This window comes from Heliangelus exortis, chromosome 14, assembly GCF_036169615.1.
Source record: "Heliangelus exortis chromosome 14, bHelExo1.hap1, whole genome shotgun sequence".
Lineage (NCBI taxonomy): Eukaryota > Metazoa > Chordata > Aves > Apodiformes > Trochilidae > Heliangelus > Heliangelus exortis.
Window position 1 is genome coordinate 16,418,439 of NC_092435.1, and position 26,874 is coordinate 16,445,312.

The following is a 26,874-nucleotide window of genomic DNA, read 5'->3' on the forward strand; positions in this document are numbered from 1 at the left end:
GGGCCCTCTTTTTCTCCTATCAGGTTATATTGTGTTAATAAAAACCCTTATGAAAGTAATATGTTGTTGCTGCTGAATTCATTGTCACCTGAAGCATGGCTTCACTGCAGTCTACTAGTAGCTCCTCTTTTTTTGGAATAATTTCTAAATATTGAATTGCCTCGTTTTTCCACTGCTGCTCTCTTTTTGGAAGGAAAAAGTGCCATCTCCATATTCTCTGTGAACTTAGAACTGGTTTTAAGACTCTTGATGTTTTGCAACTACATTTTGATTTAAATGCAACTTAAAAAATACTTTTTACATTAAGGAACGTGTTTGGAATTAGGGTCAGGTTTTCCATGTGAAGAACACAGCTCAGAAGAACACCTCAGCTGTGGATGGGACATTGGGATGTTATCTCAGTCAAAATATCTCTTTGCCTGTCAAACTAGCTAACTAACTAACTAACTAACTAACTAACTTAGTGAACTGTTAGTTTTGTTGTGTCTGTTTGGCAGAACAGAAGTTATCTGAGCAACTGATTAGCAAGTGAACTGATAAAAATTCCAGGGCAATACTTGCTACATGTTAAAGGCTCTCATAATTTATTAATGCTCTTTTTTTTTGCTTCTCTTTATGTTCCCTGCAGTAGAAGCTGGATTAATTCCAAGGGGAAACATATAGTTTATCATATCAGAGTTGACTGGGAGACTGCTGTGTTCTTCCAGTAGCAGCAAACATACCCATGGAAGATGAGTGCTCAAGGTAGGTGAGATGCAAAGAGGGCTAATTGCTTGCTTATGTCTAATAATCATCAGTGGAAAGTGAATAGCCATAAAATGGCATTTTTTTTATATTGGGCAACTGATCACACACTGTCCCCTCAGTGAAACTGATTGAGAAGTTGTGCTTCAGCCACCTAAAGGCTTTCATCCTATTTATTGGGAGTACCTCATGTAGCTTAATGTGAGGATGAGGAGATGGAGCCACACAAAGGCCCAAAAGACAGGGCAGGAGCAGCCAGGGATGGAGGAGCACCTCTCAGAAATAGTCTGTACTGCAATTTGAAGTTGTTTTGTGTGGCCTGTGAAAATCCCAACACCTTGGGACTTTGCACTGTGTGGGGTAGAGAAAGTTGTGATTAAGCCAGAAGTTTTTCATTAAAATATTTTCTACATGGAAAGAACTTTTTTCCTTCTTTTCCAAAACATGAAGAAACCCATCTAGGTGTGCAGGGATGGCATTTCTGCTTCACAAAGTGACCACACCTGAAACCAAACCCTGAAGGGACATGAGCTAATGTGGGACTGCTCCAAGAACTCTGCCAACCCAAAGAGTAAGTCTTGGTGCTTTCTCTGAGATTAAAGATCAGGGATGAGAGATGTCTGGGGATTTTCAGTGCACATTTGTTCATTATTCTGAAATTTCTTACTTTTGCCATAGGGTGAGACAAGAACTAAGGAACATACATAAAATAAGACTTTATTTTAGTTTCACCTAGCATATCTTCTTTTCATGGAATTAAAATGTTACTACTTCCTCCTTACAAGCTGTTTTCCATAACTGACTAGTCAGGTGGTTTAATGAACCAAAAAGAATAACTTGTGGTATCTCTGGCATCACATCTCCTTAGCAATGTGCTGTCCTCTGTCTCAAGACACCAGAAACACAGAATCAGAGCTCTAGATGCATGTCAGTTACCTACTTGCTTAATGGACATATAGAAGCTACACTCAGGTGTTAAAAAAATCATGCTAAATTATGTATATTTGCTGATGTAAATATCTGTTAGTAGGCAGTAGTGTAATAAGAACACATTTTTCTTTTGATAAGTTTGCTGCATATAATTGAGAGTGTTTCCAGCTCTTACTGAAAGTGACTCCAGCTTTCTGAATGCCCTTGCCTGTCTTTTAACACAATTATTACCACTCTCACTTCACTTTCCCTGTGACTTTACACAACATCCCTGGCACTCTCACTTCCCAGGTATCTGCAGCTACTGGAAGATGCACTGGAGCTCAGGAGATCCCTGCTCTCTGAGTCTCAGTGCACAATGAGTTCCCAAGGCACGGGGTGGTTTCCTGTCACTAATTCTATCTCTGAGATCAGGGCAATTAATTTCATTAAATTTGGAAAGTTTTCATTTCCACTTTGTCCTTTTATTTGAATATACAGTCATTTCAATTTGAAAAGCAGAAGTAGATTGAAATTCTGAGGAGCTCATTTGTTCAAAATATTTTGGAAAGGACATTTGGATAGTTTCAGAAGGTTTTGGCTTTGTTTTAATGGGAAATTTGCCCAAATTAATTTGCTTCCACGGGTGCTGTTCTGCTGAAACAGCAAAGGGTTTTCTCACCCCTCCCTGTCCAAATAATCTCTTCTTGATAAACCTCTTTCTGAATCTCACTGATATTGATGGAAATTAGAGATGAATGATATCCATGTGGAAAGAAGCAATTCAGGCATGAGTTTGAATTGACATTCACCAGTGTTGGCAGACATAATTGGGCTAATTATACTAAATGTGCCTCTTCATTTTGCAGCCCAGAGGGGCTGGGTGCTGCAACTGGAACCATCTCTGGCCTCAACCTCTTGATCATAGTTTTTCCAACAATGCTTATAATATGTTCAAGGTCCTCCTTGGTTCTTTACAGCTCTTAAGGAGTTGGTTTAGATCATTGCATTGCACCTTTCATCAAGCTTATTTTGTAAAAGATTATGCAAAGGCAAGTAGTCCTATTTCTGCAGAATAATCTTTATTAAAGGTCATGGCCTTTCTTCCTCCTTCTGAAACCTTAGAAGAGCCATAGGCTTTCTATCCCCTCCAGACATTAAGGGGTCCATTTCAAAGCAGTGAATGTGGGAGGTGCACACACAAATCTTTCTAACAAATAATGGGATTTATTTTTTGACTTGACCCTTTTGAGCACAACTTTGAAAACTTACCCGAGAACATCTATCTGAAAAGTCTTCAGTCACCACTCTGTAGGACAGGGAATTTATGGGCAAGCAGGGTTTGGGCTTTGCTTAACCTTATCTGTATGGCTGGAAGGAAAGGAAAAGAGAATTAATTGTCTCATGGCTGTTTAACTTCCCTGGGGCAACTGCTGCCTGAGTTGGCCATGGCAGGGTACTCTTACACTGGAGCTTCTATCTACAGCAGAAGGGATGCACAGAGCCTTGCTGAAGTGCAAGGAACTCCTTTCCCAGCCCTGTTGGTAGCCCATAACATCCTGACACACCATGCTGTGAAACTAACATTTCATCTTCTCTGCTGCTTTCCCATCAGCTTTTTACAGCAATCTGGAGTGTACTTTTTGGAGAGATTTTTTTTCTCTACACCTTATTAAGGTTCAGACAGCTGAGAATGAATCAGCTTTAAAACAGGAGTATTCTGCATGGAGGAGTTTCTAATGCAAAGAAGGGTCAGCTGAGAGGAGAGACTTAGGACTGCAGAAGAGACCTAGAGGACGGGGTGTGTTCCTTAGGGTGTGGGGTACAGGAGAGATGTAGTGACAGGGCTGTGATGGGAATGGGTGTGAGGCCATCAAGATGGAACTGAAGTCTGGGCCACAAAGATTAATCCTGAGTACTGACAGACTGATAAAAATGAGCCCCATGTCCATGCCCAGTTTGTCATGGCATGGGAGTCATTGCTATGAAGAGCAGCCTCAACAGAACAACTTGAAACTCCCCTGGCACATTTGCTACTTGCTAGACCTGCCTGAACTCCAGTGGGCTGATGCTAACCCTTCCCTCTGGGGTGTCCATGGAGTCCTTGGCAGGTTTTGTAGTGCTCTGGGTTGTCAGTCAAACCCAGGCATTTGGCAAGGCTTGTGCAGAGGAATTCTGTGAGCCTGGCTTAACCAAGGCAGAGCTCACACTTGTTCTGAAGGTGGGAGATGTTTCATGTATTCCAGGCAGCTGCTGCAGAAAGGCAGCTGGGACCCAGTGTGACCATTTCCTAAAGTGCTTTCAGACTGTCTGTGCCCCAAGAGGTTCTGAAACAGGAAAGAACTGGTGCTGAGCCAGAAGCAATCTAAGGAAATAAAAAAAGCAAAGTGGATGAATCAGATGGGATAAGTCATACAATTAAATAACTGGATACACTCAGAGGTAATTTCAGCAGGTCAGGTTTTGACTGTAGGCACCAGACATTAAATCTCCAATACCACAGCATAATTCTTTAGTCTCTATACCACTATCAACTCAGAAGAAACCAGAGGGGAAAAAAAAAAATCTATTACCCATTAAGGGATGAGGGGTATTTTGCTGTTTTTTACACTGTTAAAAACAAATACATCTACTCATGGGTGTAGCTGTAGATGAGGTATTTCTTTAATAGTGTATTACTCCTGCTGTATGGCCTCCAGAAGGTAAACTCCATCTGGATGCATGATTCATTCAGATAAATGACTTATCCAGTCTTGGGATCTGTAGCAGAAAAGCAAGCAATTAACCTTTCCTAATAAGAGCCAGAAGCAGGCCTTAAGGAAGTTAAAATGAAGCAGGTAGCTGGTGTTTAGTTTCCAGAGCAAGTTTTAACACCAGCAGATGGTGCTAAAATGTCCATTAAAAGGAAAAAAAACCCCAAAACCCAAACATATCCAATTTCCTTAAAATCATAAACTGTCAGGGAAAGATAAATTGAGATACTTTAGCTAATTGCTGTGGAAAGTTGAATCTAGGGTGATATTAGTCATCTTTTTACTTAGACTGGTATAACACACATGAAGATGTGTGTAGTCCTTATTTTCTAGTTTGCTTTCAAGATGGATCAATTTTCCTTGAGTCAGGTCTTTACCTTGAATAAGGTGACTCAAAGTATTTCAGGAATTTTCATTCATATTCAAGCTGAGGATTAAAAACTTTGATGTATAATTTTGCCTATTAATTAAAGGAAAGATACAAGTTTTTTTGACTCATTTCCACTCTGAATAAGTATTGAAACAACTGGCAATTGTTTTTCAAAGGATAATGCTGTGTAGTTTATTAACCACTAAAGGGAAGCTATGCTGTTTTATTACATACAGAAGCTCCTAATATCACATGAAGAATAACTTGAAAAATACCTTGCTGAGGAGTTGCATGGTTAACTTGAGGGGAGTTTGGTTTGAAAACTGAAAAGTTCACATTGACCTGAAGTTGATAACCAGTGAAGGCTGCTGGCCACTAAGAAATGTGTTAGGAGGGTTTCAGTCTGCATCCAGAAAAAATGGAAAAACCTCTACCCTAACAGACAGCCTCTACCTATTTGAATATGTACAGAGCAGAAAGAAAAAAGGAGAGATGATGGAGATTAGGTGGTCTCAGAATGAGCCAGAGTGTGTTTCTTTCCTAAATACCAACTAGTTTAGGTAGTACCCACTTTTATTTGGTGCACTGCTTGAATCTCATCCCCTCAGGTATGACTGTGTGATTTATCTACAAATTGCTTGATTAATTATTAACAATAATAATGGGGATTGAGGGTCAGAGCTGGGCACAATTCTTTCAGCAGCATAAAGAAATCATGGTGAAATTTCTGAGCACTGATGCTCCTCTGCAAGAATCATCCAGGTGACTGCAAAATGCAAGGTGTAGGGATACACAATGACTTCTTACAATATCCTGTTTAATTATTTTTTGGCAGTGATGATGTAAATTATTTACTGACCTATCAAATTGGTCACTGAATTACTGTGAAATTCAGATGCTGAGCAGCACTGTCATTTTGATAATTAGAGGCTCTGTCTTACCAGAATGTGTGCTTGTTAAGTTGTAATTTGCTAAAAAAAATAATTAAAGACAGAGGTTATTTAGGAAGGAAGGCTTAAGACCAAGATTATATTCAAAGGAAATTAAAGACAGGAAGCCCCAGGGTATTACAGCCCTGCCATGCAGCTCCTATTAAAGAAAATGAAGTCTTACAAGCAGCACAAATAGTGATGTCTGCCATAAGGCTGCCCAGCACTTTCTATTATAAGATCCTGCTTTCTGTTGCTTATAGCTTTGCCAAACTTAAACCATTTGGGCCAAAATTTTCCATGCTCTCTGCCTTGGGCAAATATTTTGGAAAGATTACTCTAAAATGCTCAACCATTTCTCCAGCTGGGGTCAGGGGATAAAAAAAATGACAGAGCTTTGCCCAAGTTTGCAGAACTCTGTGTAAGTATGCATCTATAAATGCCCATGTGTATGTGTAAATAAGAATCTCTGTCTTTTTTGTTAATATTTGTGTCTGTAGTTAATATTTTTTTAATATTTGTGTCTGTAGTAAAGACTTAAAATATTAATATATTCATTTATTTTTTTTTTAATCTGGAAAATGGCAATTTTAACATGCTCAGGGGAGTCTTTTGAATTTGCCAACTCTGTTTTTGGAAGATGCCACCAGAAACAGCAGCCATGCAGTCCAGCTTGGCAGGTAAACTCAGCAGGGGCTGAAGTAGCATCCCCCTGGCTGCACTGGAGTTGTAGTAAGTCTGGAGAGAAGATTTGAGAAGAGGAATGAGCAACTCTCCTGAGCTCTCTGCTCCTCCTGACCAGTGCTAAGGCAGTGGAGAAGAGAAGGAGTTTGCCTTATTGTGCTGCAAAAGGGGAAGGACAGTGGGAGAGGGAAGGAATGGCAGGGAAAAATAATTTAGGAAGGCAAGGGTATAGAAACAGTGGAAGAAAATAAGTAATGAGAAATTGGAAAAGGTGCTCTGGAGAGAGGGCAGAGGTGCAGGGACAGAAGCACTCTGTGACCACCACACCTCTGCACCTCTACCCAAAGGCACAGTTTGTTTCTCCATCTCTTTCTGGTGTCAGGCAGAGTCAGTTGTGTGTCTCAGGTGGGCTGAGCACCTGGCATGGTGGCATTCTACCTGGTGACATTTGAAAGGTTTTAAAGGATGTAGTCAGTAAGTACTCCTTTTCCCTCTACAATCTATGAAAATAATGTTTACAATGTGAAGTTCTAAGTCTTACGAAGGTTAATTAAGAACATAATTATTTTAACAGCTTGGGGGGTGGAACTGTTCATTTTTTACATCCATTTGCCATTAATATGCATCTTTCATCCCATGTGCCTCTCCTACATCAGTCTCCCATCTTCCTTCTCATCTCCTCCCCTCTTACACCCTTATTCAGCACATTCCTTTTTTAACTTCTCTTTTTCTATCATCTCCCTCAAATCCTACTCCCTGTATTTGTACTTTCTTTTGCATTCTCTGCTCCTTTCACCACTGGGAGCAGACACAGCATTCTCCCATTGCCAAAGACCATATCTTGGTTTCTTTTTTAGCCTTGGCCTTCTCTTGAGATGCACACAGGCTGTCTGTGGGTAAATCTTCCAGCATGGCCCTTTGCAGAAAAGTGTGCCCTCACATGCAGAACCTTTTCTGGGCTCCTTTCAGCTGGGTTTTTTTTTCCTGAAGCAAAGTAGCCTTGCTTTCTGCAACTTTGCCCTTGCTGACTTCAGTCGAACTCTGCTACTTAGATCATTTTCCTGGCTTTTCATCCTATTTCACACATTCTGCTGTCTTGCTCTTCTCCCATCCACTTTCACTGATACTGATGGTACAGCTGGTACTGTATCATCATTTATAGCTGGCTCCACTTCCCAGGGAAGGGAAGTTCCTAGGGCAACTGGGCTGGTGAAGGGATCCAGCACAGATCCTATGAGGAAGGGCTGAGGGAGCTGGGGGTGTTGAGGCTGGAGAAGAGGAGGCTCAGGGGAGACCTCATCACTCTCTCCAACTCCCTGAAAGGAGGTTGGAGCCAGGGGGGGGTTGGGCTCTTTTCCCAGGCAACTCTCAGCAAGACAAGAGGGCACAAGAGGTCTCAAGTTGTGCCAGGGGAGGTTTAGGTTGGACATTAGAAAGAATTTCTTGATGGAGAGGGTGATCAGCCATTGGAATGGGCTGCCCAGGGAAGGGGTGGATTCTCCATCCCTGGAGATATTTCAAAAGAGCCTGGATGTGGCACTGAGTGCCATGGGCTGGGAACCACGGGGGGAGTGGAGCAAGGGTTGGACTTGATGAGCTCTGAGGTCCCTTCCAACCCAGCCCATTCCATGATTCTATGAATCAATGCAAGCTTTTCCCCCAAGATAGTCTGCTCCATGCTTTCTCTCAGGTTGGGAGGTGCACAAGAAAGCCTACAAGGCTAAAAGTTTATTATTCCTTGAAACTTTTATTAATTGCTTGCACCACAGTGTAAGGTGATTAGGTAGTGCCATGCCAAACTAGATGAGGATCTGTCTCCAGGTCACTGCTGCCTTGTCTTCCCACTCCTACCACCCCACCTCACCCTTTGTTCCTCTGTTTCCTGAAATGAACCCAGATGGTAAGGTACAAGCTGCCTTTTTACAGTTCCTCTACAGAACCTTGCACAATATATCAGTCTCCAGTCCTTCACTGGCCTCAGGCAGCAGCACAATGAACGTAAGGTTAAAAAATAATTGATGCAAGTTTGAAAAAAACCCAATAATTTAGAAATTTGCATTTTGAAAAATGAGTCCTAAAGGAACTGGTCTCATCACAGTGGGACTAGCAAAGCAGTAGCACACTCATCTTTACATAATTAGGAGAAAATATCTTACATTAGTGCTGAGCATTGAAAACATTTTTGGAGAATTTTTTCTTTAATCTTACATTGTGTGTGTTGTCTTTGCAACAATACTTCTTGCTATGGTAACAATTTTTTTTATTGGAATCCAGAGCATGAATGTGTAATGCTGCATTGACCCTGTTACTCCTGAGAGAAATTAACTTCAGGAAGATTTGTTTTGGCCAAACTTTCAAGGAGGAAACATAGTGTAAAAATGTACATTATCTGAAAAAAAAAAAAAAAAAAAGTTGACTTCTAAGTGATATTTCCCATTGCTAAATGCCATTGTCCTTTAGTTACAGCCTTAGGTTTGAAGACATTAGTTCTTTTTCTGCAAATGACAGGGTGGGGAATGTTATTTTGCTCACATTATTTTATTTTCATCATTTTTCACATCAGAAAGTAAATGGTTTCTTTCTTGAGTCAAATGAGCAACAGCTGGATCTTCCTCTCCGCCCTCCCATTTTTCCAGTTGAGGATCAACATCAGCTGTGGCTTTGTGCAGAGGCACAATGTGGGATCAGGACTGTAATTTAGCATCTCATTCAGCTAACATGAATATGTAATTATAATTAGGAGCTCCAGGGTCCATCAGCACACGTATGAGCCTGGAATTTAGGTTGGATTTGGATGTATTATAAGTCTAAATTCTCTAGTGGGCAATAAACCTGCAAGCCAAGAAAAGCCAGAGGTGAGAACTTTGTCTGGAGGTACTGTAGGACTTCCCTGGAGGTCCTTCAAACACTGAATCATCAATGTTGAAATGCTTGCAGCTGAAGTTTCAGCTCAGGCTCAGTTGCAGAAAGAAGAAAACTACAGGCAAACTGGGCAACTGAATTCCCTTCTCAGGGTGCCCAGTCCTTGCTGGACTTTTTCTAGAATTAGGATAACAGTCAATAATGAATGCAACAGTGCCTACCTGATCCTAATTCTGCTGTGTGTGAAGGACTTCTTCAGATGTTCCTAGCATCTCTTTTCTTTCCAAAGTCAATGGGAGAACCTGTTTAGCTATCAAGACAAGTGTCTAGGGTTGTCCATCTGGCATCAGTCTTACAACCTGTTCTTTCCAGGGTAGGATCTTGTGTTTTGCAAGTGGACTCAGCTCTCTGATAAATTGGAGCAGAAAGGGAGTAGTAAATACTGCTACTATTAAAGCTTTTTTTTTTTTTTTTTAATGTATCTTTTCTGTAGCTTTGTAACTTGTGAACTTCTAATACAGGTAAGGGTTCAAACTTTGTTAATGATGGAGGGGTTTGTAAATGAAGGCAGATCCTTCCTGGAAAGTTGCAGGAGTTGTGGCAACTGAAGCATGGGTTTTGGCAGAAAGGAAGTTCTAGTCCCCAGCTTCTGTGAGGAGAAATATCCCATGGAGGTGTTCACTGCAAACCTGTTTGAATCTCAGTCATGAAAGTAGGAATACAAGAAGGTGACCTGAAGCAGCATCAGTGAGAAGTCCCCTCTGTAATGTTAAAAGCTGCAGGATGGGATTGTACCATCTCCTGATGTGAAGCCAGCCAGGGCTTAGAGGACAAGTGACCATTCACAGATTCAGAGATTGTCTTTCTGCTGGAGCCTCTTTGATCTGGTGGTCATGGTGAGAGACAGCTTCCCCAAAGGAGCCTCATCTACCCAAGGGGAAGGGAATAATCTTTCATATCCACTTGAAGAAAGGAATTTCACAAATGCCAAAAAAAAAAAAAAAAAAAAAAAAGTATGTGTAAATGAATGTGTGCTAATGGGAACTGTCATCAAGGGAATCCTGTGCAAGCAGTTCCCAAAAGGATGCAAGATATTGTGGATCACCAAGAGTGTCCAGCTCTGGAAGGAAAATGGAAAAATGTATATTTAACAGACAGGAAGAAAAAGCCTCAGCATTATGTGTGGGAGAATGAATGTGCTGCTTTCTTTTGAGATCCATGGGCAATCTGTAGGGCAGAAAACATTCTCTGAAATGGTCTCCAGGTGCCATATGTCAAAGCATACAGTGCAACAGCTTTATGATAAAAATACCACTTCTTCCACAGCTGGAGGATAAAAGAGAGTAAGTTGGTGGTCTACTGAGATATACACCAGTCTCTCACCTCTGGTCAGCCTGGTTTTAAACCTATTTGTTTAGATGCCAAGCTACATCAGTTGCTTCTGTGAATCCTTCAGAGCCTTCCAGTAGGAAGTTTGGAAATACTTCCAAAGCACTAAAGCAGAAGAGAACAACAGTCAGATAAATCACAGAGCAGGGATCAGGTGGGACAAAGACCTTTGGGAAGGTACAGAAGGGTGTGAGTTGAGTTGTTTTATTCTTCAGCTCTTACTCCTCTGAGTAACTAAGGGAGTGCAGCTTTTATATGAGGCCCAGAACACAAATTTGTGTGGCTGCTGGGGGCTTGACTTGCAGTGTGCTGGGAGACCACTCGTGATGGAAAGGGTTTGCAGGTACTGAAGGTCAGGAATGTGTTTGTGGAAGGATCTGAGTGCTTGGGACTACCTAGTGGTCAGTGGCCAGCCTGCCAGGGAGAGTTGGCAAATGAGTTCAAGTCTGTAGAGGTCTCTGATGGTGTCCTTCAGGTTGAGCATGGCAATCTGCAGAGGGATGTGGGACCACTGGGCTGCTGATGGCAGTGGAGCTGTGGTGCTGACTTAGCTGGATGCTGCAGGAAGCCTTAGCTCAAACTCCACTTAGTGTAAGTGGCTCACCTGCTCCCCTTCTCAATCAATGGACCCATCCTGCAGGAACGAGAAGTTTAAAAGTGAAAACAGCACTTTTAACATCACTGGTTAGACCTGGGAGTTGAGAAAATTGTGCTGGTAAAGTCTGAGGGCTGGGGTGAGGGTGTCTGTAACAAGGAAAGGATTCTGCTTGTGACTGAAGGGTGAATTTTGCAGGTGAGGCTTCTTGCCATACTGGCTCCCACTATTTAAGCCATTAACAAAGCACAGATACTTTTTCATTTTAAAGACTCTTATATGGGAGCCTAAATTGTCAAGTTCTTCTAGCTCTAGTGTTTATATATTGCACTTGTGTAAGTAAGGGCCAAGTATAAATATTTGGCAGCCCCAGTTCATAAGTTTCCTTGCTTCTCTATTTTTTCTATCCTAATTTTATTTAATTATAAGATATTTTTTAAATTGTTCTGTAATTACCTAGTCCTGTGTGTTATGCAGAAGGATGTTGAGAGACACATGATTATAAAATCCAGACTGCTGTGTGCTGACATTTATGGCTTTCTCTCTCAGCACTAGCACGAGTAGATGCTAAATTTTCTCAAGTGAAAATGTAGCTGGAAGGTTTCTGGTAAGGAGCAATTCGCATTTTTGGATAACAAACAGAAAAAAGGGCAGATACAATTTTCCAACACCTGCTCTGTTTTTTAACTTCTTCCACTGAGTTTCTGTATGGTTCAGAATTGATTTTTCACTGGAATGCCTAAAATTGGCTCCTGACAGAAATTAAATATTAGAATAATTGGATTCTGTCCTTTCTTATTATATCATTTTCTGGTTTCTTCAACATACAATCCACAGGAAAGATATTTCTAACATTTCCTGAAAAATGTCTTTCAACATAAGCTTTTTCCATCTGCTATTGGAAAATCAGAATATTTTACAATTATACAATTATCTTGCTCAAGTTACTTGTTTTCTCTTAAAACATTTTGTACTGTTAGAGGTGTCATCTAAGAAAGATTTGGGAAACGTTGGAATTAAAGGTCAGCTTTCTCTCTAAGAATTGGTCACAGAAAAAGATAACTAAACAGACTTCCTCTTTTGAGAATGATGTCAGAATTTCCCTCTAGATAGCCCTTTTTATTACCTTATGATGAAATCACATAATTCATCTTAAATATTGAGTAATAGAAGCCCTTGCTAACTGTTCCATAACTCTGGTTTAATGGATGAACTCTCCCCTGGTTTCTCAGAACTACTATTCCAGCTAGCAACTGATGTATTTGAAATAAATTTGGACCATTATGTGAGGAAGAGCCTGGTTAAAAGGAAAAGTAATAACCAGCTAATGCTGTGGTAGGTATCTGTTAAGATATTTGAGGCTGAGATAAATTTGAGGGGGATTACCTCAATCTAACACACTTTTTATGTTTAGGTTCTACGATAGTTTCAAATGAGGAAGGAGGAATTAATGATCTCATGGGAAAAAACCCAACAAGCAAACAAAGAAATCATCTCAACTGGAAGAAAATAGAATCCTAGGTTAGAAGGAACCTCAAGGATCATCTGGTCCAACCCTTCTAATATTGTTGTTCACGTGAAATGTCTCAGCACCCCGTTGAGATGAGACTTAAAATTTTCCAAAGTGGGGGAATCCACCACAACCCCCTGGGAGACCATTCCAGTGTCTGACTGTCCTCAGAGTGAAAAATCTTCCTCTTGTGCCCACTGCCTCTTGTTTTGTCCCTGGGACAAGCACTGGGACGTGGTGATAAGGCCTCCCCTAAGCTTTCCCTTCTCCAGGCTGAACAAACCCAGAGTCTTCTCGGCCTCAATAAGAACAAAACCATTTCTCCTTCGAGCCCTCTCCGAAATAATCCCCGCATCGCTGTGCTCCGCTTGCTGTTTCTGTGCTTCCACGTATCCCCTGATCAATCCAGGAAAACGGGGAGGGCAGTGGGGTGGTGACAGGCTCAGCAGTGCTGTGGGATGTGCTGGGACCCAGCGTGAACGTGGTGCTCCCCGTGGCGGGCAGCCCGGCAGGGCGCAGTGCTCCGGCACCGCCGAAACTCCGCAGGAATCGTGGTTCCTTCCCGAGGGGCCTTGACTCAGAGTGCAGCTGCACGATGAACGTGCTTACAGTAGGGCACTGGCAGGTTAAGAAAACACTGACTTATGTCTGAAAATGGTTCTAGGGTCAGCTGCTACCAAGACGTGAAAAACTAGCTCTGGAGAAGAGGCTGTGTCTGAAGGAAAATCCCGCTCTCCCGTGCCAGGGATTCTGTGAGTTATTAGGTTTGCAGTATGTAAACAATGTATTTTAACTCAGTTTCTGTCTGAATGGCTCACTCCTAGAAGAGGCCGTGACTCCCACTGCCTTCGGACAGTGCTGCAAGTGCAGCCACTCTGTGGCTCTGGCTTCTAAAAGCTGTGTTCAAAAAATAGCCAATTAACCCTTCCAAAACCAGAATGCCTCCAAAATTCCTCCCACTTTATCATCTGTTTTTTACAGACTGATAATTTACCTTGGTGTAATTGTTCTGTGCATCATTCCAGAGGGCTTTCATCTGCAGGAATGCCCTTACTCATGTGTTATACACACATGTGCAGGGTTCAGTCCTGTGTGTGTACATATGCAAATTCTGTGCTTGTCCAAGAAGCTGAATCAACAGAGAACAAATTCTTACATTACACAGAGAATAGTTGCATAATGGAAAGAAAAACTTACATTTGATGGTGAGATTGGATTTGATCCCTGTGCTCTAATGCTGGCAATATATATTCAAGAAAAATGATTGGGGTTTGCTTTTAAGACAAGTGACCTTTTCATGGAGCTTGTGAATTCAGCTGGTGCTGATGGATGATTCTCTGGGTGTGAAAGCTGTGTTCCAGGGAAATGGGCATGCCCATCCTTTTCCATTTTTGCCTGGAAAGAGATGAGCAGTGATCTGGTCCCTGTGATGCTGTCTCACATGTGGTAACTTCAGATTTTAGCAAATTCATTTTGTTTTCATGTACCTTCTTTTATAGTAGAACATTTTGAGGAGCCAGTTTGTTGCTTAAAGAGGAACACCACAGCCAAGAAGGAATATAATTTATAAGGGGCAAAAAATGGGAAGGGGGGAAGTAGAGTCATGCAGAACTGCTTTGCAGGACTCTCCTTACACGTTTTGCTCCCTGAAATGTTGCTGTAATGCTGAAGCAGGCTTTGTACTTCAGTATGCAAGGCTTAGGAATTAAGCCTCTAAATCAGGCACATAGATACCTGATTGTCTCCAGGCAGAGAGGCAAAACTGCACAAATTAAGTGTTCATGGACTTCTAAGGGCAGCTGTTGTTTCCTTCTCTTTTGTAATGTTCATTGAGCAGCTGAGCTTCATCTCTCTTTTTTGGCCATTGGATCAGCATCCAAAGCCTCTTCTTTTCTTCTGAAGCTTGAAGCCATTTTAGGGACATTCTTTACATTCTGGGCCAAAGAAGAACATTTTTAGAAACTATTCATTCTTGAGTGAGGATTGTGCTGTTGTTTTTATTTTTTACTTAAATGTTACTTAATCAAGAACCCTGATCTTATCTTTCTGTACTTACTTCTGCAAGCTGTTGGTTTGCTCTTTGTAGAAAAGTCTACTCAGGACCAGTATTTCCTTTTTTGGGGAGGTATAGTTTATTTTTTTTCTCAAGTTCCCACAATTCCAAGCAATAAAATAAAGACAAGAATATAAGTGAAATAGAGAAGGGCATTTCTGTGGGTATATCTCAAAGTAGATGATATTTTTAGTAGTTGAATGTCCAGACCTGACCACTGCTGTTTGCTGTCTTTTTTTTTTTCCTCATCTGCATTTGTACAGGCAGCAGAGAAAGTGATGATTCTGAGGCCACACTGTGTCTGAAACTTCCTGATTGCACTGAGCTGTTTCATTGCTTGGCTGGTGCTGGTGGATGAGCTGCATGCCTGAAACAAAGGGAAGATAAAAGGAAAGAGAAAGATGTAAAAGTTTTGCCTTGGTATTCTTTGAAAAAGCTGGATGTCAATGGTTGTGTGTGCTTCATGCAGAGGATGAGTGAGATTTGAAGCTCAGACCAGTTTTGCTGTGTGTCCAGATTTCAATATCTTAGATTCTCCTTGGTCTGTTGGGAGGGTGAGGATGGAGAAAGAAGTTGCAGCTCAGCCCATGAGACTGAAACAGGCAGCTTCTGGCAGGGCTGGGCCCAACCACTGCTTGCATGGGTGGAGGAGACTCTGCACCATCCATCTGCTCCCCTCCATAGCTCAGATGTGCAGCCTCCAGCACACAACTTCTGGTGAAGTTTTATTTGTCCTGGTTTCCTAAGTCAGACTTGAAGGTAGGGAGAGTATGGGGCACATACATACACATGTACTGTGGGATTTCTCTTCTGAAAGAAACAGAAAGGCAATGCTGGTTTATATCTGAAAGATGATTATAAAACTATAGGTGCTGATGGGACATTTGTTGTATGTGTCCTGTGGCCACATTTCCTGAAACATGGAGGGACATAAATAATTAGGTTTGATATTCTAGATTATTTCCATATTTTTAGAACTGGAATTGGAGGAAAGATAATGAGGAGATTCCTTTGTAGAAGTGGTTGTACAGATAATGTTTATAGGGGTGAATAAAAATAAATAAAAGGAGCAGAGATGGAAAAATTTCCTAATGCTCTTTCACCTCAAGTGAATCCATACTTGTCAGGGAAGGTAAGGCTTATAAAGGAAACCCTCTGGAAAAGTTTGAGAGCTGCTACTTTAATCTTCACCTTCTGAGAAGTTTCAAATATCAAGAGCAGAGAGAGAGAGAGACTGAGTCTCTAATTAGTGAAGGAGGCAGGTAGGACATTAATTGATTTGTTATGCTACTTCTTTGACCTGTGCTGTGTTTGAGAACAATGGAAGAGCTGTGATGTTCTTCCACAACAGAGCAGAGCTTTTCTGCACTCACAGCTGAGAAACCTTTGATCACAAAGTGTTGCTGTAAATCTGTAATTTTTAGAAGAGTGCTTTTTGCTGAATGCATTTTAAATGTAATTAGTTTATTCTTTTTTTGGGAATTAGTTTCATTACTAATTTTGCTACTTTCCTCAGTTTACACAGTGTTTGGGAAGTCCTGAAATCAATGTCTCTCTTCTAATACTGGTAACAGTGCAAGTCCAGAAACTTTCGTGAGAAAGTGGTACAACCTTTTTACTGTATGATGCAGGTCATTATGAACCTGAAAAATAAGAAAAGGGGAGAAGGTGAAGAATGGTAGGGGGAGGATTTATTTCTATCTCTCCTGGATTGTCATTTAGGGTCAAACTTACTATGTAACAGTGTCTGTCATGGCTCCACAGTCCCAAATTTCACAGTGAAACATTATACTGTCTCTGTGTAGTCCTTTGAAGGTTGCCTTCAGTAAAGGTGGTAAGAGCTTAATTACTGATTGGGAACCAAAGAGACTTGTAATTTCAAGAGAGTACATAAAAATAATACTATAAAAGCACTGTACACACCCTGACAGTTTGATAGAAAAGCTATTGACTGACAAAAATGGGTGGGCTTGGGCACAATTTAATCACTTAGTTGCTTGTTTGCTGTGAGGGAGAACAAAAGAACAAAAAGGGTGTCTCAGCTTTTATATAGGCCTAGAAGCAGAAGAACTGACTGAGAATTTAATGAACATGTACAACACAAACATACTGGAGGTCCCCCCCAAAAAAGGGCCAGGAGCTTTTATTTGCAAACAGAAGGTCTCTGGCACTTTGAATGTAATTCCTGGTGATCCTTTTTAAGCTTTTTTCAGAGAATCACAGCTTTTCCTAGGTCCAGCAGCCAGTGTTAAAAGGGATTCAGATACTTAGCCTGAGTTCCAGACCAAAATTAGATTCCTATTTCTCTAGGTTCCCTGTGGAGCCAGAAAGGAAAGACAGAGATGATCCATCACCCATGAGAGATGGCTGAGATAATCAAGATGCAGTGCCCTGGTTAGATGAAGTGTCCTTTGCAAGTGCCTCTCCAACATCATGATCCAATGGCAACAGAATGATCTTGGGTCTCCCTTTGTCTTGGCTAAACTGGGGATGCAGAACAGCAGAACTGGGTGGTAGAACCATTCCAGTAAACCCTGCTATCTGGCCATGTCACTTCGGTGGGGAGTTCACCTGAGACACATAAAACCATTTTTTTATTTGGCAGAAGAAGGCCCAGGTAGGGCAAAAGGCTTGTTTATTTGTAAGGATTTCACTCAACATCTGCCCCATGAATAACATTTTAACTGTGAGACAAGTCCATATATCAAAGCAAAAAGTTGCTTTTCCTGGAAGTCCCTACTTCTTATCTTTGGCCAGATGGCTTACTATGCTTAAGAGCTTCCAGTCAGTCTTTGTGTAAAAGCTGGTGGGTTTTTTACATCATATTACCCATTTTCCCTCTGTGCCTTGAGCAGTTCTTGTGTCTGTTACTCCTCAAGATATCTGATTATGCCAGTGATCAGTTTATGTAGACTGAGGACTATGTATATTATATACAGAATCAGGGAATTCCTTACATGGTTTTGATACATTAAGGTGGAAGTGAAAGGCTGAAATGTGTTATTAAGCACCATTCTCTTTCATGTCATGTCCTTCTTCAGAGGTTATAGGAAAGAAACTAATACCCATGTAAGGGGGAAGAATATCCTGTCCTTCTCTGGAAAAAAAACCCCAAACCTTCAGCCAAAATAAGCATTTGACTGTTTTGCAAGATAATGTCTAGCATGCTGCAGTATCAGGCACCTGGTACAATCACATCACCATTGGCTTCAGATTCTCTTCATCACCAATAAAAATTATGCATCATATTAAAAAAAAAAAAACAAAACACTGCAGGCCAGATGGCTTTTGAGAACTGCCTAAAGCAAGATGCACTGGGAAAAGATTAATCATCACTTCAGATTCCCTGTCAGAAACAATTGTGTCTTCTTAGTTTTTGCCTGTGTTGTCTGATTTTGAGCAAGACAACAGGCATTCCCTTCCAGAGATCCACAGTGGGTTCCTCTGAAGGAAAGCTAACACTCTGCAGGTGTTCCTTACAAAACCACAACAGAAAAATTATCACAGGGTTAATTTTACAATCAAATTCTAAAAGCAATGATCAAAGGCTTAGTACATATCTAATAAATAATTGCATAGTTCGACCCCCAATATGGTCTGATCCCTCTATGATAAAAATATTTTTGTTCAATACCATCCTTGTGTGGCAGTTTCTTCTGAGGACCTGAGAGCTGCTTATTTTTGTGTTAGGAAAAGAAAACTCTCAGCTCACATATATACAGGTGGACAGAACTAGTTTCTGATGCACAAACACACTTATTTGTGGATGTAGATACATGTCTAAGTTGTATCTGAGTACAACTTTGACACAAATATGAATTTCTGAATTTATCTTACCTTGTAATACTCCTGGACTATTTGATCCCTTCAGATTGTCATGATACTTAGACTGTTAGCACCATTACAAAAGCAAACTTCTTTCAGGGCTATCAGCCCTCATTTCACATCCTGTTTTGTGGAAGCAGAGGCCAGTTTCAACAGGTTTGGATTTCACATTTGGGACAGAGAAGAATTAGTAGTTCAGAGACTGTTCAGATAAGCCTGACCTTAATTGACACAGTGGTGTGGTAGTTTGTGCTCAGTGAAAAAGAGAGAAGCAATATTGCCAAGTACTTAAAAATCTCAAAGATTTCAGTGCAGATTTTCTACAGATGCCTTCAAATGACACGGAAATTTCTAGTGCTGTGTATTTTGTCTCTGTGACCTCACATTAGATGTGGAAAGCAAGAAAATGGTTTCCTAGCTACCAGGATATTTGTTTCCCAGGGGCCTGAGGGCTGTGCAGTTCATTTCTCATGCACCATTGCTGCTAATAAAGCATCAATCTCCAAGCAGCATCCCCACAGCTTCCTCTGCAGTCCCCTTGTGCCACAAGCATGGTCACTGCTTAAGGGGGGGACATTCCCTGTATGGGTTCTGCTGCTGCCCCCTCCAGCCCCTCTCACTCTGGTGGCACTCAGGTGGTCACACTGCCTGGCTCAGCCTTTGATTAAATAGCAGCTGGGTTTGCTTGTTCTGTCTGGATGAAACAGAGTTTGCAGCTGCAAAGTGAATGCATTTCCTTTCCACCCTTCAAATAATAATTTTGAGAGTTAGAAACTTAAGGATGATTGCTGGGTATAAGCTTCTTACAGGTGCCTGGGAGTTTTGGCAATGGCATGTGAATTATCTGTCTGCATCCAGGCTGAGAAGAAGGCACAAGAAATAGGACAGTTGCTAGTTTCAGAAAAACTCCCCAAGGAAAATGTTCTTTCCTAATATCTGGTCATTAATTATTGACATCTGAGGCATTATTTCCATTCTAATTCTTCTCCTGAGGGTCAAAAATGTTTTAATTCTTAGTAACGTACTTGATGTTGCTGTCATTGACAAAATATTTGGTTCTTTTTGCACATAGCTATACTCTTGCTCCTAATTATGTCATGGAGCATTAGGTGCTCATGGAAGAAACAGATAAACACTCTGGGCAGCAGCAGCAGCAGCAGCAGCAGCAGCACATGCTCACCTTGCTGCCCAGCCAACATTCCTCAACTCTGACCTGAGGACCACCTCTGGAGATAAGAGTCCTTCCTTATCAGTGAGTCCTCGCTTTTGCTGCCAAGGCTGTTAGCAAAAAGGCCACTCAGAGCCAGCAGTGCAGTTCTGTGCACCAGGGGCTTGTTCACCAGAAACCATTCCATGGTCACTGAAGGGATTTCATGGGCACCACCAGAAAATTTAGATTCATCTTCCCATTGCACCACCAGAAAATTTAGATTCATCTTCCCATTGCACCAAGGGCTTGAGCCCTGAAGAACTGGCAAATTATCAGTTCTGTAGCTCCTGTACTTAACTTTGTATCTGAAATGTGTTGTGGATCACCTGCACACTGGCTACACTTTGTGAACCAGGAGCTGTTATTCCCCCTTGAGAGGTGAAACCTTAGAACTGTTGCATATTTTCTAAAAATCAAACACCCTTTGAATTACTGTCACTTACCTACTCCTGAGGTAGGCAATCAAATTATGAAATGAAACCTTTTCTTCATGTAACTGATTATTTTCCCAAATCACAAGTAGTTTTTTCCTTTGCAAGAGGAAAAAAAAACCCTTTTCAGTTGTCCAAAATCGTGACCATATAATCAGAGGGGTGGCTGAGAGAGCAATTGTCTTAAAAGTTTTGGTCCTGCAGACCTGCTGCTCTGCTGTTCAGTAGCAACATAAAATAGTAACACAGCTTCTTTTACTGGCAGATCATCCCAACTAACTCTGCAGGGCAGCTCTTTCCATAATGTTTGTGAAAACATTCAGAATTAGTTTATAATTTCTCAATGAATCAGTCTGGACTTTTCAGTCCTGTTTGCTATCGTTTTCCTAGGATGACCTTAAAAATTTTATAATTTTATTTCTTGTATCTGTCTGAGTACAAAAGTATGTTCATGCATCATTTAACATTCCTCCACTGAGAAGGTCGATGTTTTGGCAGAGCTGGGTGTTGATGTCTTTATGGATGGAAAATTTTGGTTTTCTATTATAACACTAACTCTACAAGATGTGATACTGGGATTTAGGGATCAAATCTCTTGGAAAACAGTGGCTGAGATCCAACTCTGTTCTTGTTAAGCTTTGAAAGAAGGGCTGACACTGATGGCATGTGCAAGTGCTGTTTAGTTGTTTGCTTGAAACTGAATGTCTGAAGAATAAGAAAATCAACATTTTTAGCTTGGCTTAAACATATTTATAGAATAACCAGATTCTCTTTTGATATTATTTTTAAAGTAAGACTGAAATTAGCCTGAAGTTTGAAATATCTTTCTCTTGGAATAGGATATTATGGAATATTTGTTTTTCCTGTTGTGGAATATTTTGTTATCTTACAGCCTGCATCTGCAGTCTGACAACACAGAGAAAAAAAATCCTGATTTTAGCTCTGACAATTCCACTTTTGCTATGGGAACATAATGGGCTTCTTTTCTTTTCTGTTTTCCCTAGAAGCCTGCTGGAATTTACCCTGGAAGTCATGTCAGAGCTTCAGGTTTGTACCTCTCTGTATGTGATCTGTCTGTGTATTTACAGAAAATGCTGATCTTGGTTGGCTTTGGCAATTATCTTTGCCTTTCTCCTCTTCTGCATGAATTAATATTTCATTATACAATAACTAGAGATCAGCTGATCAAAGCAGTGGCCACCTTTCCACCCTCTGTGGGCCAGCATCCTGTGGAATTTATTTTCAGGATCTTACTGGAAGGCAGGAGCAGGGCTGTAGCCTCACTGCACTGTGGGGCAGGGAATTCCACAAACCCTGAGGTCAGGCAGCTTTGCAGGATTCTTCTTAATGCTCCATGACACTTTGGATCCAAAAGCAGTAAATCCCAAGTTTCCCCCTCGTGGGCATTACAAATGATGTCTTAATTTACCAGCACTAAGAAAACTCTTTTTTATCTCTTTCTTTAGGACAGATTTTTATTTGTATTTTATTTTTAGAATGGCAAAAGGCAAAAGCAACAAGCTGTCCATTTAATTTCTTTAAACAAAATAAGCTGGCCTGAGTCTTTCTACATCAGGCCCTGTCAAGTTAATTCCACCTTGAATACTTTGTTTTAAAAATACTCTGCCTAGAATATGTGTTTAAAGTTTGATTGGTCTTTTTCAAGGCATCTGTTGTTGAGGGTGTTGGGATGAAAAGGGGAAGTTTTTCCTGCTAATTACAGTGTTAGCACTTACATCACATTCAAGGTTTATTCCCCTAAGCTGGGAGGTGGGTAAATAACTTAACAGATTCTTCTCCTCCCAAGGGAAGGACAGAGGTGGACCAGAAAGAGGAAAGGAAAAAAGGAAAAAAGGTGGGTTTGAAGTCAGCAGTTCACCATTTAAAGTTCTCTGCTCAGACCAGTACATACCATTGCATTCCCAGGTACTGCTTCATTAACCCCTCCAGGAATCTCATAATTTTAGGATCTCTAGTGGCTAAGTTCACAGCAACATTAATTACCCTGCAGCACTCTGGCTATTTCAAGACAATTAAATGATATGAAGAGAATTGGTGGAAGAGTGAATCAGGGGTCAGAGTTTAGTTCAGTATACAGCCCAGTATAGAGTGCTGATGAATGAAAACAAAATAAAAAGCTTGAGAGGAGCCAAAAAAATCTTAATAAATAATTAAGAGCTGGTATGTTTCAGGGAGAAAGATTTTCTTGGCAACATTGGCCAGCAGTCATTTCTGAACAAATAAGATTGAAGTTGATGTCTCACTGAAGCAATGCTGGGAGCCTGGTTGTCCTGCTGCACAAAGACCATTTCTGACACTCTTGGCCAGATGGATTTCCTCCCGGGGCTGGAGGTGGGCAGGAATGTGGTGCATTTCCAAGATGTGCCTCAGATGCAAACTTTACTTGTACCCCATGAGTCTGTGGGACACTGCCAGGGGACATCTCTCTGCTTTTTAGCCAAGGAGGAGCTAGCAGTATTTCTGCCTCATTGGTGTCCCTGGGATTTGTGTAGGTTCAGCAGTTGTGAAAACAAACAAAGAAAACAACAGAAAACCAGGCCTGCAGGTAATAGCTTTTTTTTTCTTTTTGGGGTATGATTTAGAGGTGCCTGCAATGTGTGTACAGCAGCTCATTCCTGGGTCATCTAGAGAGTAAATGCATTTGCAGAAGAGCCTTGGGAAGAGCCTCCCATAGAACAACCACCAGCCAAGTCACTCTGACAAGAACAACTTTGCCCCAGCAAGGGGATGACTCTTGGCACCTGTAAAATATAAACCTGAGGCTGAGGAACTCATTCATGGGTGTGTGAGGTGCTCTGGAGGATTTTCTTTCCCTGTCCCCTTTGGGGTGTTCCTCCCTACCCCCTTGCAGTGGATGGCAGGGCTGGGGGTGAGCAGCCAGAGCTCAGCAGGGCAACAGTCAAGGAGGGAAGACTTGTTCACCCTCCTCCTGCATTTGCTGCCCCAGAAAAATGTGCTTCTCATTCCCCCAGTGGCCTTGAAACTCAGGTTTTCCTCCTTAAGCACCCCTCACCTTCATGCAGCTCCTCCTCTCCCTCAGCTGCCAGGGCAGGAAAACAACAACAGGTGTAAAACGAATGCTTTCTCCTCTTTTACAGCCTTGTTGCAACATCCTTTTCCCCCCCTTTGGCTTCGAGGACACTGGGCTGCTGTGCCAGAGCTGACTGCTTTACCTTTTGGGACCTGGTGCTCCCCCATTAAAAGGTTTGTTTGCATTAAGAAGCCCTCTGGCGTCACTGGGAAGGAATGTCTAAAATCTGGTGTCAATAAGCTTAATTGGTGTGAAGGCCCAATTGGGTTTGGGGGGAGAGGGGCAGAGATTGCCTCCTGCTGAACTCTGTAAAGAGGCCTGGCAGCTCAGCCTGGCTGGGGAGAGCTGCAGAGCAGGGAGCTGAGGTGTGTGAGTAAAATCCTCAGCTGAGGGCTGGGAGGAAAAGTGCAATTAGTGGGGGTCTCTTCCTGTTGTTGATGGCTCTGCCACCCTGAGTTAACACTGAGGTACGTGGAGATAGCAGAGCTGGTGGGTCTGGGAGGAGAAGCCTGAATCACAAAAGAGAGGAGGCTTTCTGCTTCTGGGATAATTTGGGATTCTCAGGGGGATATTTGCCAGCTGAACTAGAGGGTCTTGGTTCCTGCTGGGGTGGCTCAGTCTTCCTAGGAAGATACTTCAATGTGTGTTTGATTAAGAAGAAAACAGGCAGAGCAAGTGGAAAATAGCAGTACAACTCAAAGAAAATTCCAGTGGGCAGGAGCTGTTAGTTGGCCTCAGATAGAAAGGCTGAGCTCTTCTAAGTGAGCTGCTTTTTTGAGGTAAGCAAAAGGGGGACAAGTGTACACTCCAGGGTATAAGAAATTAAAGGGCAGCACAGCTGCTAAAAAATTAAAGTTGATGTATTTGCCTCTATAAATGCAGCACGTTTGCCAGAACTCTTCAGTTGGATTAAACTCAAAGCATATGTTCTCTGCCTTCAGCATTATCCCACACTGAGCTGCATCCACCATTTCTGCTCTCTCCTCAGGAAAGCATCTGAGGTTCTGTGAAGGAGCAGAATCACAGAATCTCAAGTCCAGCAATTCTTGCACCACTTTCAGTTCACTCCTAAAACTTCCCTTCCTCCTTTGTCCACTTATAGATAGTTCCTGATTTCTTCCTTGTTCTTGCTGATGTCTCTATTTGTCAAGTAATTTCCTTATTATTTTGCCCCTTTTTCAGTGCTGAGACATGACTGTTGCTTGTTCACTTCCAGGTAAAGTACCTTTCTGTTCTCACTTCTGCTTTCTTCACATTTTGGACAGGCTTTTTAGAAGGACCCTTAAAAAAAAAGACAGAATAAACTAACTTTCTTCTTTTCTTGCCCACAGTAAGCAGCAATAGGCTTCTGGTTTCCTGAGATTACTTCTGTTTATCATGATCAATACTTGTTCAGTGCTTCCTCATTATGTTCATTCTTGTTTAGATTGCAAATAATTTGGATCACAGACCTCTCTTTTTATGACAATTACTGAAACACTGAGCTAATTAAACCTTGGCTTGTACTTAAGGCTTCTAGAGAGTCTTAGGCTGTTGATAACAAAATTCAGCAGTGAAATTCATCTTCTTGTCTACAGTCAGTGTGGATCTCTGAAGAAGATTAATATTTTCCAATGAAACATATAGCATACTGATGACTTGAGGTTGTCCATTAATCTTTGTAATTGCCATGAAATCTGGGGTGGCTGGGAGTCAAAATTCTCTATTTTTGGCTTTGTGTGTGTTCTGCTGATTACCTGCCTAATGAAGTAAGCAGGCAGGGCAATCTCTGTGTCATCCTGCAACCACGTCAAGTTATGCACTAAACCTCTCTCTGGGAAAGTGGGGTGGAAACATTTAAGTGAAGTTTTTCTTCTCAGTACATATTTGCTGTTACATCAAATCCTAAGGATGCTGTAGGGTGAAGTGAGTTTCAGTGCTTTACTGGCTTTAAAATAATGTGGAGAGAAAAAATGAAAAAGCTCATTATTCTGGCTGTTTCAAGAATGAAAGACTCCGGGCTTTCCTCTTGAGAGTGATATTAATTGCACTGAGGCAATTAAATCATAGAATCATAGATTTACATTTAAATGTTTATGCCATTTTTGTTTGAGTCGGTTTTAATCTAGGAAAATTTGAGACTTAATCATTAGTTTTGATTATTTTTTTTAAAGAAGAAAAACCCCTGCTAGTCAGTAGAACTGTATCTTACTCTACTAGAGTTGTGAAAACTACTTTTGCTGCAGTTTTATGAGTCTGGTTTCAGTGCAGAGGCTCAGTCCTGCCATTGACAGGCTGTCAGTGGCACCAGCTTTCTCCTCTGTTCTTGTCTTCTGTTTTAATACTCTCAGATTGATTTGTCTCTTCTGCACCTCTGCAAAATATCCTTTATCAAAAGGATAAAAGCTTCTTCCAAGCAGGCCTCTGTCTTTTTTTTTTTTTGCTTTGGGGAAGGCCACATTCACAGTGTCCTGACTTTGAAGATTGCCTTTCTTCAATACAGGTGCTTAACTGCTTCTTGCAGCCATCCTGAAGGAAGGGCAGGGAATTGCAGCATAACAAGGAGCTATTTCCATGTTCTGACCACGAGGCTGCTGTGCCAGGTAGTGTTTGGCTACAGCTTCAGCTGCAGGTGGAAGGTGTGATGGTTGTGTGACCCTCCTTCCCTTGCTACTCATCACTTCTCCTCTAGAGGAGGTTTCAGATCCAAAGGAGGGGAAAAAAATGTACAATCAGGAATTAATTATTACTAAATTTAACTTGGTGGAGGAAAAGTAATGAAAGTTGGTATTAAAGGCTTAGCAAGTTCAAGCACACTCTTTAGGATACCATTCTCTCCAACTATCTGTCACACCATGATGCTTTTTCAGAGTCCAATAGATTAGTTCCATCTGAGACTGTCCTGAGCAGAAATATTTTAGAAAGCAATCATGGTAGAGAGGTAGCATGTCTTGGCTCCAGGAGGGTTTGCTGTCATGCAGGAGCTCCAGATTGCATGCTGGGGATTCCAGACCTGTGTAATGATCCAGATTCCCTCTACCCCTTGGTATTTGGGTTAGGGCAGGATCCAGAACCAAGTGCAGCTGTACCAGCACCCTGGCTGGTGTTCAGTCTCTTGCATCCTGCAGCATTGGGGTTTTTGCATAGATACAGATTACAGTTAATCAGCTCTAAATCTTGGGAGCTCAGTTTGCTGGAGGCTGCTCGCCAGGGGCAGGGTGTGAACTGCTGGAATCTGCCCACAGGAGGTGGAAAGGAACCAGAAAACAGCAAAAAAACTGGGAGGAGCAGTCATGAGTGTGGCCAGAAAGGTGATGGCCAAAGGACTCCACAAGATGCAGGGCAGACAGCAAAACTGGAAATCATGCATGATTAATCTGCTTGCTGTTTTCTCACTGTGTTGTGGAAACTTGACTTTATAAGCTGTATTGGACCAAAGAAATATCTGGTTTGCATTATCAGTCTTGTCTCCCCACAGAAACAAGTCAGATCAAGTGTCAAGATGTTTCATTCTTTTGAGTGCCATCATATTTTACTACTACTTCTGATATCCCTCAAAACCAGTTTCTTTTTCTTCAT

The 26,874-nt window shown here is 41.5% G+C and overlaps 1 long non-coding RNA gene across 2 annotated transcripts in view; it reads left to right on the forward strand.

Annotated features, from left to right (window-relative positions):
- LOC139802461 (uncharacterized) overlaps positions 1-26,874 on the forward strand; it is a 128,443-nt gene that overhangs the window by 15,033 nt on the left and 86,536 nt on the right. For both annotated transcript variants that reach the window (XR_011728630.1, XR_011728631.1), the window contains exons 6-8: positions 629-744; positions 21,269-21,311; positions 23,384-23,489. This is a non-coding gene — a long non-coding RNA (uncharacterized lncRNA). The remainder of the gene's footprint in view (positions 1-628; positions 745-21,268; positions 21,312-23,383; positions 23,490-26,874) is intronic.